A 17230-nucleotide genomic window follows, 5' to 3' on the forward strand; every position below is an offset into this window, starting at 1 on the left:
ATTAAACCCAGTCAATATAGTATAAGTACCTAGTAGTAGACGAAACCAAAATTTTCTTTTAGCCAAACCCATTTCAAACAATCTTATCGTCTTATAGTTATCTTATTATATTATTGTTACCTTATAGATTAGGGATGTCCCGTTCCGATCCACGTCATCGGTATCGTGTCGATACTGGCCCAGAACGCTAGATCGGAGATCGGAGGGGAGAAAAAAAATATGATCCGATACCTATCCAACAATGCTTGAATATGAGCATTTCCCTGGCTGTGACATCAAGTTAAGCAGCGCAGTCTGCAGATTGGGCGGTTTTGCAATCTATTTTGCGGACCAAAAATAGATTTGGACGGGTGGATAAAAATTGGGCTGGTTTCGGATCAGTTCGGTGGGTTTTTGTAGCCGAAACACCAGCACTTCAGATCCTTCTTTTGGCGACCCTCTGTTCAGCAGGCAGTAGTCTCACTCACTCACTCACATACACACACTACATCTCTGGCTGACGTGCCCCCTAAACTCACAACAGACACTCCCTCCCACTACCTTCGGTGTACTAAAAACACGGTTTTGCAATCCGTCTCCTTAGTTTATAAACCGTAGCCTGTAAACTGTAGACACAAAATTGACACATATCCAAGCAAGAGTTTGTGCGGAGTGTGGAGTGCGCACTGCATGGCGCGGGTGCGAACACTTGCGTTTTCCTATCCACAGTGGAAACAACTTAAAATACTTAAAGAAACAACTTAAAGTACACGAGTAGTGTAACTCGACCAAGAATGGTGACACAAAATAAAACGTTGCGCTTTTCTAAGCGTGTAAAGTGGATAACTATAATGTATGGTGGAATACCATAGCAAGTGCTTGGGAGCACTTCGACTCAGCGCATATATATCTATGGACTCGGCGCAGTAATATCATCACTCCGGAGAGGGGGGAGAGGATTTTTCACGAGTGATGATATTACTGCGCCGAGTCGAAGTGCTCCCAAGCACTTGCTATGGTATTCCGCCATACATTATAGTTATCCACTTTACATGCTTAGAAAAGCGCAACGTTTTATTTTGTGTCACCATTCTTGGTCGAGTTACACTACTCGTGTACATTAAGTTGTTTAAGTATTTTAAGTTGTTTCCACTTTTGATAGGAAAACGCAAGTGTTCGCGCCCGCGCCATGCAGTGCGCACTCCACACTCCGCACAAACTCTTGCTTGGATATGCGTCAAAATCTTGTGTCTACAGTTTACAGCCTACGGTTGCCACTTTACACGCTTGGAAAAGCGCAACGTTTTATTTTGTGTCACCATTCTTGGTCGAGTTACACTACTCGTGTAACTATTTAAATAGGGAAAACGTGGAGATGTTTGGTCGATTCTCTGCTTGGATCCTAATGAATGAACTGGGCTAAGCTAAGTGCTAACAAAGCACTTTTCTTACGAGGCAGGCAATACTATTACTGTGAGCTAAATGGGTCAGCAGTCTCCACTGACCCAGAAAGCTTGGTAATATGACATCAGTTTCCTCTATTACTGTTTTACCATCCACTGTCCAAACAATCATTGGCCATTAATTTGTCTTCCTATCTCTTTGTTTGACACGTCCAGGCATGTAACTCTACCTGAGGACAGATTACAAAAGAGAATAAACGGGATATGTCATCTCTCATGAGTTACAATTAACCCCCTGGGGTCGGCTATCGCGCCGGCGCGATTGTCTCGCTTTTTTTCTTATCAGTGCAAAAGAGACTCAAAATACTCGGTTGATTTTAATCTTACAAATAAGTGTTGTACATCATTAGATCCTGTTAAGTTTGTATTTTTTTTGTGGATACACACAATAAAAACAAAGTGTTGTGCTTTTCGCCAAATAAAGAAAAACAAACATGATGCGAGTTCTGCGTTCCCTCTGTCTGTGAAGTCCATTCTGAAACGCGTCCTAAGATTAACTGGAACTCCGCGAATACTTGTCACACAGGCACGAGAGATTTTTCTTTATGAAGCTTGAATTCTCTTCTTTTAAATGAAGTAATTTATATAAAAAACAAATATTCTCAGTTTATGTAATCCGTGAAACCAAGGAGAGGTACAGTTTTTTTCTCTCCCCCCTCATTATTTTTAATGAGCTGAGGCCGGCACACCCCCGGCGCTGTTCACATGGTAAATAGGTGATCTATGCGTCGCACACGCGGACACGCCCCCCGATCAATGCCATAAAAACCCGAAGTTTCTTTATGAGATTCACTGATAGATCATCGCGTTTTGAGGATGGCACGCTACTCCGGTGATGAAGCCCTTCAGATGATTCTGGACAGCGAGGAAGAATTCACCTTTTCCTCAGAGGAAGATTGCAACTCGGATGACGAACGGCTGCATTTTGAAGAACGAATTGATCCCGCCGAGGATACAAGTTCGGAGTAAGTTGTTTAGTGTTATATAATTCCTTTTCTGATCATATAGAACTCATGAATTTTCAGACGATATTTTGCCTAGTTTTGGCTAGCTTATGACAGCCCTAACATTCGTGTATGCTCAAGTGTAGCTAAACTTTTAAAATGTGATATTATACACTCTAAACATATTTGTATATTAAATATATTTCACTCGGTTTTGATTAGCCTATGACACTGATTATCATGCTAAAATACTGCCTTATGCATAATGTATCTTGTTTGCGAATATCTGCTTAGGCAACACGATCTCATAAAAGTGCGTTTCTAGGCTTAGGTTATATAATGTGATTTAGTGCAAATATATTTCCGGTAAAATATGTGATAGGCCTATTGTCTATGCAATATATTTATATTATGTTCAGTTTTGGTTAGCCTATGACACTACGTATCACGCTTACTGCCTTATGCACAGATGTGAATAGCCTACAGGTGTAAATGTTTGAAATGTGTCGTTCGCGAACGATCCGTTTATTGCGTGTAGACCACTAAATGCGTGCGGATAATGTCTATGTATAGTGGATAATGTGTATGCTAACAGGTTTTTTTTTTTTTTAGGAATGTGTGTAGGCCTACAGCACGCTCTCCTTCTCCAGCAGCTCGCAGAGGGGAACGCAGGCGTCGTTCAGTTCTCAGTGCGATTGAGAATCAAACTGAGTAAGTGCATAGATGTAATATTTTACAGATTTACAATGTAATCATGACATCTTTGCAGACACTGACACACAGAAAACAGTTGATTAATAAAAATAAAATAAAAATTTATAACGATATTCGACGTTTGCTCCTTGATTGTCGAATGCCATTTTTGGCAGAAATGATCAAATACATACAGATGATACAGTTTCATTGATTGTGTTATCAGCATTCTCACTTTTTTTTTCTTTTTTTTAACAGATGTGACAATGAACATGTCCAAGCACCTGTCCCAAAGAGAGCCAAGGCAAACAAGCAGGCAAGCAACAGGCAGACCACTCTGTCATGGAAAACAGAGACCGATGTTGACATGGCTCCACAGACACTGCGATTCCTTCCTGCACGGGAAACTGGACCGCAACTGAGCTCTGTAGACTCGCATTCGCCCATGAGTCTATTCAAACAATTTTTTTCAGAAAGTGCTGTGTCAACTCTGTGCCACAACACCAATGCTCAGGCTGCCAAGGCAGCTGCAAAGGGCTGCAAATACAAATGGACGGATGTCAGCATCAGTGAGATGTACCGCTACATTGGGCTGCTGTTTTACATGGCCATGGTGAAGGTCAGTTCCATCAGAGACTACTGGCGGCAAAGCAGTGTTTTCTCCGTACCCTTTCCTGCTACAGTAATGTCTAGGGACAGATACCGCACCATTTCATGGAATGTACACATGAGTCACCCAGATGCAGATAAGGAGAATGACAGAAAGAGGGGCACACCTGAACATGACCGTCTTTTCAGGGTCAAACCTCTCATGGACACTATCCGTCATGCTTGTAAAGCCATCTATCATCCTAAAAGAAACTTAGCTGTGGATGAAAGAATGGTGGCATGCAAAGCACACACCGGTATGACGCAGTACATGAAAGCCAAGCCAACCAGGTGGGGTTTCAAGCTGTTTGTTCTTGCAGACTCATCGAATGGATTCACTGTGGACTTTTCTGTGTACACAGGAAAGAACAATTTCCCCACAGGCCATGGACTGTCATATGATGCTGTAACATCTCTTTTAGACCACACATTTTTGGGTTCTGGGTACCATGTGTACATGGACAATTTTTATACAAGTCCAAAGCTCCTAAAAGACTTGTTTGCAATGAGGTTTGGTGCATGTGGGACTTACAGGGACAACAGGAAGGACTGCCCTCGGAATGCAGCTAATTCACTCTCTAAAAAATCTGCCAGGGGATCCATCAGGTGGATTCGGGATGGACCTCTTGTATTTGTGAAGTGGATGGACACACGAGAGGTATCTGTCTGTTCTACCATCCATCCTGCTTATACGGGAGACACTGCACAGAGGAGAGTGAAGACACAAGATACATGGAGGACATAGACATTTCCATGTCCTACACCTGTGACTGAATACAACAAACACATGGGTGGTGTTGACCTGTCTGATCAGCTGTTACAGTACTACACTGCACAACACAAAACAATGAAGTGGTACAGAAAGATTTTTCTACACTTCTTGGACATTGCTTCCACCAACTCTTTCATTGTGCACAAAGAGCTACATGGTAACTTGTCCCATAAAGAGTTTATGGAGCAACTTATCACAGAGCTCTGTGGTGTGTCACAGACAACGGCACCAAAACGGACCAATAGTGACCATGTACCGGTTCCAGGAGCTGAGCTGACATCAGAAGGCAGGGATGTTGCCACAGTTGGTCGCCGCAATTGTGTGCATTGCACAACAGTGCGTGGTAAAAGGCAATTGACACCATGGAAATGCCAGGCATGCAATGTTCACTTATGTCTTCAGTTGAACAGGAACTGTTTTCAAGAGTGGCATAACGATGTGTGACTGTGTGCTCTGCTGCTAACTAACTTTCACTAACCATCAGCCTTCAGAAATCATTCTGATTGTTTATTTATCGCTCACAATTGCTTTGTTTATAGCCGACTGATTATTTATTTTACTCACATTTGATTTGCTTAGAGCCCGCATCAACGGGGCATAAGCATTTACTGTGAGATACCTGCCTTTACTTTTGTTTGTTTATCGCTCACAATTGCTTTGTTTATAGCAGACTGATTATTTATTTATTTTACTCACATTTGATTTGCTTAGAGCAAATTTAGAACATTTAGTTTCTCCACACAGAGGAATTACAATAAAACAGATTGAAAAACAAAACCTTTGAATCTCCTCTCATTCTTTGTTCAGGCTTCCTCACCCTAATGGGCCATTGGGGGAGTGTCTGTCACACCCCTGGTCTGAATCTCATTAATATTGATAGGCCATTACCACTCCCACGCATAAACCTCTTCTGACAAAAAAACTGTCATACAAAGTATAAATTAATGTTTTGTTTTATGTGAACGATTAGGAGGGATGATTTTCACATCATTTTGAAGCCAGAACTCGAAGCGACAACATCCATTAGTCAAAAGTCTTGTGGACACATATTTAGTATTTGTTTTGTGGTCTTATTTCAGCAGCTTTCATTTTTATTTTTTTCAATAACCACGCATAAACATTATTCTCTTAAAAATACAAACTTGTACATACATGTTGCTCAGATATTATGGTAACCCCGTTTGTGCTATATAGAGTGAATTTACACCTTTGCCATTAACATGTTTATAAATAACTGAAAAAAGCACAAATGTAAGGGCATGCCAGAACATCCCAATGGCCCCAAAAATACCTCAGACCCCAGAGGGTTAAGCTGGCCATCGATTTACTCCTGAAACATTGCTCTGCACTACATGGTTCGCGCACACACACACACTGCCAATAGCTTCCTGTCATAAGGCAGGGCTACACAATCTTGTTCCTAGAGTGGTAGATTTTGCCCTATGCACCTACCTTAAGTTTACCTGGGTCGTCTCCTAATCGACGCCCCTAAATATGAAGGCAAAAGAGTAGCAATACTCAAGAGCACGTAGATGTGAATTTGAGAACTTGTACAATAAATATTCGTACTTGTATGTGAACATTTACACTCACAGCTCCAATGTGAAAACCTGTAAAATAAAAATCTGAAGTTGAATGTTGAAATTTGCACTCGCAGATAATAGTCACAAACCTGTATTCTGAATTTGAAGTTGCAGACAAGCAGTCAAAAAATGTGTAAAATGTGTAAAAAACATTCACAGAAATACAATGACAGTCACAAACATGTAATATTTGCATTTATTCGTACATTCACAATACAACCTCAATTTGGCACTTGCAACTTCTCAAATCTGTCACTGCAAATTCAAATTTCGCGGCTTGACTTTTGCTACTCTTTTCGCGATATGTGAGGTGCAAAACTAACTTGTGCACTTGCAACTCAGTGGCGGTGAGAGCGGAAGGGGGGCGGGAGCGGGGATGTTCAAAGGAGCCGTTGTATTGGTTGGCGCCTAGCCAATGAAATTGGACTTCTATTGTACGCGATGATGTCACGAAACCCGCATCCTCGTGGATGTTCTGAAACGCTAACATGGCTTAATGCATTAGACTGATATTAAAAGAAATAAATGATATTATCAAACTTAGTAAACACCATACTAATAATACTACAGAAAAGCAGATGAAAACAGAATATGACGAAAGAAAGTATTGAGTATACTCTCGAGTATTGCTACTCTTTTACCTTCATACCTAAACGTCTCCTGATCAACGTTCAATAATATTTATCCTTTAGCGTGTCTCCTAATCGACAACGGCTGAGTCGGTCAACGTCTTGACCCCTATGAACACTATCACTTGGAAAATAAGATCTCTAGTGGTCCACTAACTTGCTGCGCAGCAATAACTAAACAGACTCCAGACAATGCCTTTGAATATGCTTTAATTACGGCCAGAGGATCTCAGACCAATTTCAGAGAGTATCCCACCAGCAAAAATAATACAACAGTTTTTATAGAATAGGAGCATAGCAAAGGTGACATGATTCATTATATAATTTTTCTCCAATATGATTGGTATCTTCATATGCATAATTCAACAAACCCTTCTGTTACTAGGCAGAAGCAAACTCTGAGTAACAAAGTGAAGTGAATCAAGAAACCAAAGTTATTAGTTTATATATTTAAACATCTGTCTAGTTTCATTTCCCCTTTTGTTATATTCAGAGATGATTCAGACACACACTGACTGACTTTGAGCAAAGTGTTTGGAAACATCTAGGTTTCAAAAGCATACAAATGTTTTTTTCTGCAAGGAAAATAAATGTTAGATGTTAAGATTATGATTATTTTAAAATAGTTTAATATTTTATTTTAAAAAATCCATCATACTAGTGAGCTACCTTCCTGCAAAGTTCAGCTCCAACCTTGATCAAACGCAACTGAACCAGCTAATTAAGACCTTCAGAGCAGAGATTGTCTTACAATTGGGAGATGAGAGGGTCTGTGGCTCCACCATTGGAAAAAGTGTAATGGCTAACTTGAAACACTTGAGGCACCTTAGCCTATTATATAATGGCAGTGACGTTAGTGGCCAGCATTCAGAGTTTTATGACAGTCAGTTCTCTTACGAGAGCTTCTCTCGTACTGCGTAATATCTTACGCTAGGGGAAAACCTCTTTTCCACGAGATATTGAAGCCAAAAAATTATCCTTAATTTTGAATTAATGTACAACGTGTTGCGGCAGAATACATAGGCAAAGGCGGCTTGCGTGCCTATTGGCTGTCCTGCGGCAACTGCAGCAGCCTATCAAGAGAGGCCCTTTGGTGACGGTCCAATGGGGGCCCTTTGCGCCCACTGCGTCACCTTCCCGCCGAAGTAGGCGTGGCCTAGCCCTATAAATATAGCTCGATGGGCTGATATCACTGATTTTTCATCTCTTCAGCGAAGCTCATGCATCGCTGGATCCGGAGTGAGAAGCCGCGCCGTTGACAAAGTCTTTCTGCGGGACGAGCCTCTGCATCTGAAGTCGCTGGCCTTCATCTCGCCGCCTTCAGTCGCCGTCCTGCTACGCTATCCGGCGTCTATATCCTTTACACTCTGCAAATTGTGTGCTCGCCGTCGCGACTCACACTCTCTCTCTTTATCTAAAAGAGCAGCGTCTTTTTAACCCTCTGGGGTCTGAGGTGTTTTTGGGGCCCTTGAGATGTTTTGACATGCCCTGACATTTGTGCTTATTTCAGCTACTTAAAACATACCATTTGCCAACATATAAATTTGCTGTATTCAGCACAAACTCTGCTACAATAATATGTGAGCAAAATGGATGTACATGTTAGCATTTTATAGAAAAAAAATATTATGCGTGGTTAGTATGTTTTGGGGGAAAAAATGTCACCGCAATAAGGCCATTTAACACATACTGAATAGTTGTCCACAAGACTTTTGAGTTACTATTCTTGTAGGCTAGAATTTTTACTTCAAAATGAAGTGAAAATCATTCTGACCACTCTTTCACAAACAACGATGTGAAGAAGCATTAGAACAACAGGAGAGAACATCAGTCTGTGAGTGTTTACTTTCTCATTTGATTTTAGCGCGGCTCTTCGTTACTGTGTTTACCCTGGTAAAAACGCGCGTGTGTTTGTTTGTGTCGTGACTGAGTTTCGCTGGCCAAATAGTTGGGCGTGGCCAAAGCCAGTTAAAGTACTTAATCTAGGCATTTGCTAATAGTTGTTAGAAGAAGCATTAGAACAACAGGAGAGAATATCAGTCTGTGAGTGTTTACTTTCTCATTTGATTTTAGCGCGGCTCTTCGTTACTGTGTTTACCCTGGTAAAAACGCGCGTGTGTTTGTTTGTGTCGTGACTGAGTTTCGCTGGCCAAATAGTTGGGCGTGGCCAAAGCCAGTTAAAGTACTTAATCTAGGCATTTGCTAATAGTTGTTAGAAGAAGCATTAGAACAACAGGAGAGAACATCAGTCTGTGAGTGTTTACTTTCTCATTTGATTTTAGCGCGGCTCTTCGTTACTGTGTTTACCCTGGTAAAAACGCGCGTGTGTTTGTTTGTGTCGTGACTGAGTTTCGCTGGCCAAATAGTTGGGCGTGGCCTGCTGTATTCATTAACAGGGTATTAGGTGTGTATAAAACTGGTTAGTGCACCGCGGCTGCCCTCGTGTGAAGCCCTCATCGTGTGAAGACCAAGGAGTGTAAAGACCAGCGACTCTACCTGTGCGACTCCACCGAGCAAGGACACCGACAAAGCACTTGAGTATTAAATTCTTCTTGTTTATTTATTGTTTCCTTTCTCTTCTACACACTTTTCTTTGAATCTTTCTGTTTGTAAGCTCCTTTTCACTATGTGTTTTCAAATCTCTACTATTACTAACATACGTAAATCAAACGTCACACGTCAGAGGCGGTGCAATCCTAACAATCTCCGTACCCTTCCGGTGTCTTCTAATACTTTATCCTTTTTTCCTATTGGTCTCTGGAACTGCCAGTCCGCTGTTAACAAAGCTGATTTCATTACATCTTTTTCAAGTCATTCAGGTCTCAGTCTATTGGCCCTGACTGAGACCTGGATCAGACCAGAGGACACTGTCACACCTGCTGCCCTCTCCACTAACTTCACTTTCTCACACACCCCCCGTCTGACCGGAAGGGGTGGTGGTACTGGTCTGCTCATCTCAAATGACTGGAAATTTGATCCTTTACCACCTCTATTTGACAACAGCTCATTTGAATCACATTCAATTACCATCACTAGTCCTATAAAAATCCATTTTGTAGTTGTATATCGTCCCCCAGGTCAACTTGGCAGTTTCTTGGAGGAGCTTGATGTGCTACTCTCATTCTTCCCAGAAGATGGTACTCCTCTTGTAATTCTTGGAGACTTCAACATCCACCTAGAAAAACCTCAGGCTGCTGATTTTCACACCCTGCTTGCATCATTTGACCTCAAACGAGTATCATCTTCCCAGAAGATGGTACTCCTCTTGTAATTCTTGGAGACTTCAACATCCACCTAGAAAAACCTCAGGCTGCTGATTTTCACACCCTGCTTGCATCATTCGACCTCAAACGAGTATCTACTGTGGCTACTCACAAATCAGGTAACCAATTGGACCTCATCTACACGCGCTACTGCTCTACGGACAATACACTGGTCACTCCACTGCACACCTCAGATCACTTCCTCCTCACTCTCAACCTCAACCTGCCTCAGAACACAACACACACTCCTCCACAGGTCACCTTTCGACGAATCCTACGCTCACTTTCACCCTCTCACCTATCCTCTTTGGTCTCATCCACACTTCCTCCACCTGATCAGCTCTCAACACTTGATACTAACTGTGCAACTGATACTCTTTTCTCCACTTTAACATCCTGCTTGGACAACTTCTGTCCCCTTTCCTCCAGGCCAGCCCGCGCCACACCCTCTGCCCCCTGGTTAACTGATATTCTTCGCGAACATCGTACTAAACTCAGGGGTGCAGAGAGGAAGTGGCGCAAATCGAAAGATTCGGCAGACCTGGGTCTTTATCAATCCCTTCTCTCTTCCTTCTCTGCTAATATCTCTACTGCTAAAATGGCTTACTATCACAACAAAATTATCAATTCTTCTGACTCTCGCATGCTTTTCAAAACCTTCTCCTCTCTTCTTAACCCTCCTCCTCCTCCTCCTTCATCAACCCTAACAGCTGACGATTTTGCCACATTCTTCATAGAAAAAACAACCACCATCAGCGGCCAATTTACCAATCCACAAACTGACACACACATTTTACCAACAAACGCACACATTCTACCCTCCTTTTCTCTACTTTCAGAGGCGGAAGTCTCTAAACTCCTCCTTTCCAATCGCCCTACTACCTGTCCGCTTGATCCTATCCCCACTAATCTACTTCAAGCCATTTCTTCCTCAGTTGTACCCACACTCACGCACATCATAAACAACTCTCTTCACACTGGTACCTTTCCCACAGCTTTTAAGCAGGCTCGAGTAACCCCACTGCTTAAGAAACCCAATCTAAATCCAGCACATCTAACAAGTTACAGACCGGTATCTCTTCTTCCATTTGTCGCGAAAACACTTGAACGAGTTGTTTTCAACCAGATCTCCTCCTTTCTTACACAGAACAACCTCTTAGACGACAATCAGTCTGGTTTCAAAAGCGGACACTCAACTGAGACTGCCCTGCTCTCAGTAATTGAAGCTCTGAGACTGGCAAGAGCAGCTTCCAAATCCTCAGTCCTCATCCTGCTGGATCTGTCTGCTGCTTTTGACAGAGTTAACCACCAGATCCTCCTGTCAATCCTAAAGATGAAGGGCATCTCGGGAACTGCACTCCAATGGTTCGAGTCTTACCTCTCAGGTAGGTCCTTTAGGGTGTCGTGGAGAGGTGTGGTGTCTAAGACCCAACATCTAGCTACTGGGGTACCTCAGGGCTCAGTGCTTGGACCACTCCTCTTCTCCATCTACATGACATCACTAGGATCTGTGATTCAGAAACATGGCTTTTCCTATCATTGCTACGCTGATGACACGCAACTCTACCTCTCATTCCAGCCTGACGATCCGACGGTAGCTGCTCGTATCTCAGCCTGCCTGACAGACATCTCTGACTGGATGAAGGACCACCACCTTCAACTAAACCTTGCGAAGACAGAGCTACTTGTGGTCCCGGCCAACCCAACACTTCATCACAACTTCTCCATTCAGCTAGGCTCGTCATCCATAACTCCATCAAGGTCAGCTAAGAACCTTGGGGTTGTAATTGATGATCAGTTGAAATTCACAGACCACATTGCTAGAACTGCCCGGTCCTGCAGATTTGCTTTGCACAACATTAGGAGGATCAGGCCCTTCCTTACAGAGCATGCCACACAACTCCTTGTCCAAGCACTTGTTTTATCCAGACTGGACTATTGTAATGCTCTCCTGGCTGGTCTTCCAGCTTGCTCTGTCAAACCTCTACAATTGATCCAGAATGCTGCAGCCAGAGTAGTCTTCAATGAGCCGAAGAGAGCACACGTCACTCCTCTCCTCACACAATTGCACTGGTTGCCAGTTGCCGCTCGCATTAAATTCAAGGCACTGACGTTTGCCTACAGAACAACCACTGGCACTGCTCCCTCTTACCTAAACTCATTACTTCAGACTTATGTGCCATCCAGAAACCTGCGCTCTGCTAGCGAATGTCGTCTTGTGGTACCATCTCAAAGAGGCACAAAATCTCTTTCTCGGACCTTTACCATGGTTGTTCCCTGTTGCTGGAATGATCTGCCTAACTCAACCAGAGCTTCTGAGTCAGTAGCCACTTTCAAGAAACTGCTGAAGACATATCTTTTTCGGCAGCACTTGATTCAGTAGAATTAACACTTTCTCTTCTCTTCTATTCTATAAAAAAAAAAAAAAAAAAAAAAACTGCACTAAAATTAAACTGAGAGGGGTTATAGCACTTACGCATTGTTGTCCTACTGTTAGTTTAACTGCTTCTATTGTTCTCATTTGTAAGTCGCTTTGGATAAAAGCGTCTGCTAAATGAATAAATGTAAATGTAATGTACAACAATATAATGATTTAAATTTCTTACGTCAGTTTTTGGTCAGCACTGCTGTATGCGTGGGAGTGTGAATGGCCATGAATATTAATGTGATTTACACCTGGGTGGGAAGACAAGACACTCCCCCAATGGCCCATCAAGGTGCTGTGAGGCAGTCTGAACTAAGAATGATTCACTGATGAATAAAAAGTTAAAAAGAACAGCATTTATTCAAAATAGAAATATTTCCTAAGAACGTAAAGACTTAAAGTCATTACTATCACTTAACACATCCTTTAAAAAAAAAAAACATAAAAAGACCAAACTTGTTTTTTTTTATATATATAAAAAAGTGGACTGCCTGTTGCTTGCCTGCTTGTTTGCCTTGGCTCTCTTCGGAACTGGTGGATGGACGTGTTCATTGTCACATCTGTTATAAAAAAGAAAAAAGCATGATCATGCAGATAACACAATCAAATAAACTGTATTATTTTCATTCTCAATCACTAATTGCCATGGATATTTTTTTTTGTGTAATTTCACACAAGAATAGGTAGCCTACATTATGATGATGTAAACACAATTAGGCTAAATTTCATCTGTAAAATATTACGTCTGTGCACTTACTCAGTATGATTCTCGATCGCACTGAGAACTGAACGACACCTGCGTGTCCCTCTGCGAGGTGCTGGCGAAGGAGAGCATGATGCAGACACATTCCTAAAAAAAAACTGTTAGCATACATTATCCAAAGTAAACTGATGGACAATTAATGGGTATGGATGCACAATGTATGTATATATCTGTTGATGGGCCATGGGACGGAGAAATATCTGTTGATGGCCCATATAGACCGCACGCATTTAATGATAGGACTACACGCAATGAACGGATCGTTCGCGAACGACACATCACTACATTTCAAACATTTACACCTGTATTCAGTTATTTACGCATGATATAGTGTCATAACCAAAACTGAACATTTAATTATATAAAAAATATATTGTATTTAGACCTCTTTTACCGGAGCCTGAAATATATTTCTCGTTATATAACCCAAGCAGTTATTCGCAAACAAAATAGGCTACATTACGCATAAGGCACTATTTTAGCATAAGTAGTGTCATAGGCTAACCAAAACTCAACATTTTTATACATAAAAAAATATATTGTATTTAGACAGTATCACATATTTTACCGGAGGCTGAAATATATTTCACTAAATCAATAGGCTATACCTAAACATGCAGTTATTCGCAAACAAAATACATAACGCATAAGGCAGTATTTTAGCATGATAATCAGTGTCATAAGCTAATCAAAACTATATATTTAATATACAAATATGTTTAGAGAGTAATATCACATTTAAAAAGTTTACACGAGTGAATGTTAGGGATATTGTGAGGCAATCTTTTCTGTAATGGTGCGTTCACACCGGACGCGAATAGCGCGTCAAGCGCGAGTGATTTCAATGTTAAGTCAATGCAAAGACGCGTTACGCCCGTAAAAAATTCCTGCGGCGCGGTAGAATCAAATCTTTCACATAAAAAAAGCAAATCTTTCACATAAAAACTCGATTTCAATATATGAGAGATACTCATTTTGTATTGAATGCTATTTATTCCATATCTATTCTAGATTATATGAAACATTATTATTCTAATGTAAAGACAACAAACACAATTTAGTGTATACAAACATTTAAAAAAAATCACAGGACAGGTTTCACTTTTGGAGGCTGGCTCCATTTATTATCAAAACAAAAATAAATGACAGATTAGGTGGGTCCGGGCGAGGCTGTAGAGCGCGGGCTTGACAGGCATAGACCACTCGAGGCCGAGGCCTTATACGGCCTACGCTGTCCTCGTCAGCGTCCTCACCAGTAGGTCCACCAAACCTAGCTCCTGGAGCAAATTGTGAAACCCCTGAAACCCTCCGGAGGGTCTGGTGGACCCGAGCAGGCCCGCCCACAGAAATGACTGGGCCCCTGAAAAGGTCCAGTGAATGGGCCCTCCCCAAATCTGCAATAGGCTACTCATATCATGCGTGTGCTCTATCTCTCTCCTACATTAACACATACATTTAACTGAGAGAGACTTACTCAGTGATGGGGTCTATAGTTACACACACACACAGGGCTCTCAAGTGTCACGCATTGAGCATGACAGTCACTCATTTCGGTCTTTTGTCACGCACTCCCGCCACACATTGTATTTCTCACGCGGAAAAATGATTTAATTACAATATATTTAATATGCCGCAGCGCCCAAAATGTCTCTGGCCGCGACGCTCTCACTTTGGACCCGGCAGGAATCAAGCGCGTCTCCCCTGTATTGTTGTTAGTCGAGCTACACAAAAGCCAATCAGAAAATAGCACTATTGTATCTGGGTACGATTTAACGCAACAAGCAATGAAAAAAGAAAAGAAAATTGTCATGAAACAACCCCATTCCCGCGACCTGTCCAATATCTTGGTGTGTTCACACCGAACGCGTATTTAATTATTTGCGCGAGTAGATTACAAGTCAATGCAAAGACGCGAATAGACGCATCATTCGCGCCGGGCGTTGCGAATGACGCGAATTGGGCGACGCGTTTGCCGCGAACGTCTTCCGCGCAAGTTGAAAAATTTGAACTCGAGCGAATGTTCAAGCGTCTAACTAGACGCGATAGACGCGTATTTGACGCTCTATTCGCGTTCGGTGTGAACACACCATAAGGCTGCCACTCTGCAGAAGCAAATTCCATCCTATCTTCGATATGTTGTAGTAGTTTTAGCCGGACAGTGCACATGACAAACTGTAAATGACATGAAATATTCTCTCAGTCCTCGCGCATCTGATAAGGCCTCATTAGATAATTTACAGGACGATTTTAGGCAATCGATTGCTTCAATCACACTGGGGAGATGGTGAGCAATAGGTCTTACTTCTTCTTTTACTGTCTATGGTCTTACCGTGTCAATTCGCGCACTCCATCGTGTGTCACTCACTTGCGCTGCTGACCGCGAACTGGCGCGAAGGCAAAGCACTGGCGTTTTGACTTACGTACAACAAAAAATAGCCTACTCAGACCATTTTCAGGAGAGGGGTGTTTGATTATGACACAGGCTACATTTTACTCAAGCAACATTAAATCAAATGCATTTTTTTTCTCACTTTCAACAATAAATGGTGCTATTTTGGTTAAAAATAAAATATGGTGACCTTTGCTTATATTTAGGATGAACATAATTATTGCTGGACTGCATGGGCCCCCCCTGGCGGCTGGGCCCCAGAAAACGTTCCCCTTTATCCCCCCTTATGGACGGCCCTGGACCCGAGTACAGCGACGATGTCCCCTACGCAGCTGTTTCTGCTCTCCAGAGCATATACGAGCGGTGACTCTCTCGAATAATGCTAATGCTAATGCTCGATAAACATCTAAAAAGATGGCCGCCAACGGGTTTCGAAACTTTCGCCTCCAGATTTCGCCTCTGACGCGCGTAAATTTCGCTTCAAACTTTTGTTTTTACACGCGTCAATTTCGCCATTGACACGCGAATTAACACAAAGTGGTCAAGCGTCAAACTAGACGTGGTAGACGCGAATTTGACGCGCTATTCGCGTCCGGTGTGAACGCAGCATAAGATGTCAAAAGCTAGGCAAAATATAGTCTGAAAATTCATTTGAGCTCTATACGATCAGAAAAGAAATTATAAAACACTAAACAACTTACTCAGAACTTGTAGGCCTATCCTCGGCGCGGGATCAATTCGTTCTTCAAAATGCAGCCGTTCCTCGTCCGAGTTATAGGCTAATCTTCCTCTGAGGAAAAGTGAATTCTTCCTCGCTGTCCAGAATCATCTGAAGGGCCTCTTTGTCGGAGTACCGTGCCATCCTCAAAACGCAATGAATCTATCAGTGAAGAAACTTCGTGTTTTTATGCCATTGATCGCTGGGCGTGTGCTATGCATAACGTTAGATCACCTATTTACCATGTGAAAAGCGCTAGGGGCGTGGTGGCCTCGGCTCATTAAAAATAATGAAGGGAGAACGAAAAAACTGTACCTCTCCTTGGTTTCAAACGGATTACATAAACTGGAAATATTTATTTATTTAATAAATTACTTCATTTAAAAGAAGAGAATACAAGCTTTAAAAAGACACATCTCTCGTGTCTCTGTAGCAAGTATTGACTTAGTTACAGTTCATTTTTCGGACGCGTTTCAGAATGGACTTCACTGACAGAGAGAACGCAGAATGCGCATTATGTTTATTTTTCTTTATTTGGCGAAAAGCACAACACTTTGTTTTTATTGTGAGGTTCCACAGAAAAAATACAAAGTTAACAGGATCGAATGATGTATAACACTTATATGTAAGATCAAAATCAACAGAGTAATTTGAGTCTCTTTTGCACTGATAAGGAAAAAAGTGAGCTGTTGCCATGGTGACTGAGGACTCACCTGGCATTTTTTCCTCAGAGTCTGCACTTCCGCCCGCTGTAGTGCCGCGCCGTAAAAGCGCCGTACTCAGCGGGTCCCCGAGCCTTCTTCAGCCCGTGAAAGCTTGCCGGTTCGCCCGCCAGCTTCACTCGAGTCCATAGACTGTAAAAAATATGGACAAAGCGTCTGTGACGTCACCCATAGACTTTCTGAAGAACGGTTTTGAGGCCGTTTATGGGGGGTATGGGCGGCGCCATCTTTTGAAAATC

General features: G+C 42.1%; 1 long non-coding RNA gene across 1 annotated transcript; it reads right to left on the bottom strand.

Annotated features, from left to right (window-relative positions):
* Positions 1–976: 976 nt before the first annotated feature.
* LOC130083376 (uncharacterized) lies at positions 977–1418 on the bottom strand. Its single transcript, XR_008806827.1, has 2 exons — positions 1331–1418; positions 977–1089 (listed from the first exon to the last, which is right to left on the bottom strand). It is a non-coding gene; the product is annotated as an uncharacterized LOC130083376 (long non-coding RNA).
* Between the last annotated feature and the right edge of the window lie 15812 nt (positions 1419–17230).

This window comes from Rhinichthys klamathensis, unplaced genomic scaffold (genome assembly GCF_029890125.1).
Source record: "Rhinichthys klamathensis goyatoka isolate OS25496 unplaced genomic scaffold, OSU_Roscu_1.1 h1tg000055l_1, whole genome shotgun sequence".
Taxonomy (NCBI): Eukaryota; Metazoa; Chordata; class Actinopteri; order Cypriniformes; family Leuciscidae; genus Rhinichthys; species Rhinichthys klamathensis.